At 44.1% G+C, this 1,809-nt stretch overlaps 1 pseudogene; it reads left to right on the plus strand.

Moving 5' to 3' along the window:
• The first annotated feature begins 420 nt into the window (after window positions 1-420).
• LOC101560553 overlaps window positions 421-1,809 on the plus strand; it is a 146,801-nt pseudogene continuing 145,412 nt past the window's right edge.

A 1,809-nucleotide genomic window follows, 5' to 3' on the forward strand; every position in this document is an offset into this window, starting at 1 on the left:
CTGTTGCCTACCACTCAGGTGACTCACTCTAAGTGTCTTCCAAATAAACAAGAGGGTGCCATTTATTTTTTATTTTATTTTATTTTTTTTTTTGAACAGCCAAGAAAAAAACTGCCATTTATTAAGATTCAACAAAGCGTTGTACTTTTGAAAGCAACTTTCGGTGCATGTTCTTCAACAATCACATTCTATGAAGAAAAACATTAAGAGCCACAAATTTGCTTCTTAAACTCAGAGTTACAGACATCTTAAGTTCAAAATAAAAGGTCAAAACAAAAACGGAACACAAAAACAAAGCCAAGGGGGAGGAAAAAAAAAAAGGAAGAGGAAAAAGTAACAACAGAAAGTAAAAACAATAATTCTTCCACTCCCAATTTTTAAAACATCAGAATTTTTCTACAACTCAGTGCTAACGGCAGCATGGCAAGCTGTATGTCTGGGTGTGTGCGCATGCGTAAGCATTGGGCCTCCAGGTAAGTCCTCCATTGAGGACTCCTATGGCCGGTATGATTTAATCCAGAATAGTGAGTCACCAGCCAGTCCTCCTGTAGCTGTTCCCCATAGCTGGTCACGTGCCAGATCTGACAGTGATAAAATCTCAAATGGCTCCAGCATAAACTGGCCCCCAGAGTTCCATCCTGGAGTTCCATGGAAAGGACTTCAGAACATTGATCCTGAGAATGATCCTGATGTCACTCCTGGCAGTGTCCCCACCGGGCCTACCATCAACACCACCATCCAGGATGTCAACCGCTACCTCCTCAAGAGTGGAGAGAGCTTTAAAACAGTGTGGCCACCTGTGACTTGCCCCTACCCAACCCAGTCCCTGCACGCACCTGTTTCTACACACCAACAAGGAGGTAAACTGTCAGACATTAAATCGACATGGTCCTCTGGCCCAGCCTCCCACACGCAAGCCTCTCTGTCTCATAGCTGTGGAAGGTGCCCAGAAACACTACTGCACCCACCAGGCCCCCACCAGGGCTAGCCAATCCCAAGCCTTCCTCCACCTGGGGTGCCAGCCCCCTCGGCTGGTGCCATTTATTTTTGGTGAAAGGAGAAAAAGCTTTTATTGAAACATAGCTTCAAGGAGATGGAGGAGTCTCATTGGCATGTATCATATCACTGTGTCTAGGTGCACAGGGCAGGGCCATTTATAGTAAGAAATAGAGGAGACGGAATATGATGGGACAGTAGATAATGCCACACTGATTTCATCCCCCCTGGCCCCTTTCTACTGTTTCATTTTCCAGTGGAAATGCAATTGGGCCAATCTTCTGAGGCCAGCATATGTATGATCTGTTCATTCATCTGGGCTGAGGAGAGGAGGGGGGAGGGGATGGAAGTTAGCCCTGGGTGCCCTGAAGAAGTTTGGAGAATTGCTTATCTCTGAAGGAAAAAAGTCTACCTTTTAAAGTTCCACTTTTCCCTGACAGTTACACCTCTGTATCTATTCCCACCTCCATTCATACATTTTCCTTATAGAAAGCAGAGTGAAGTGAAATGAAATGTATACAGCACACTATTCTCCCTTTCAGGTTAAGTCTTCACAGTAGCTGAATTAGCCTAAGATAAAGACATTGATTCTTACATTCCACAAGCCCAAAAAGTTCCCTTCGCTCCCTGCCACATCCTTAGACTTGCTCTATAGCATTTTACCCCTCCTCCAGACTAGACCAAAAGTTGCTGCCCAGTTCTGTAAATGAAGCCAGGGGAATTTAATTAGGTTTTAAATTAAGAATTGGGAAGCAAGTATTATATTAATACCAAAACCAGGGAAAGATGCAACTAAGAAAGAGAACTACAGGC

This window comes from Octodon degus, unplaced genomic scaffold (assembly GCF_000260255.1).
Source record: "Octodon degus isolate 3935 unplaced genomic scaffold, OctDeg1.0 scaffold00171, whole genome shotgun sequence".
Classification (NCBI taxonomy): Eukaryota; Metazoa; Chordata; class Mammalia; order Rodentia; family Octodontidae; genus Octodon; species Octodon degus.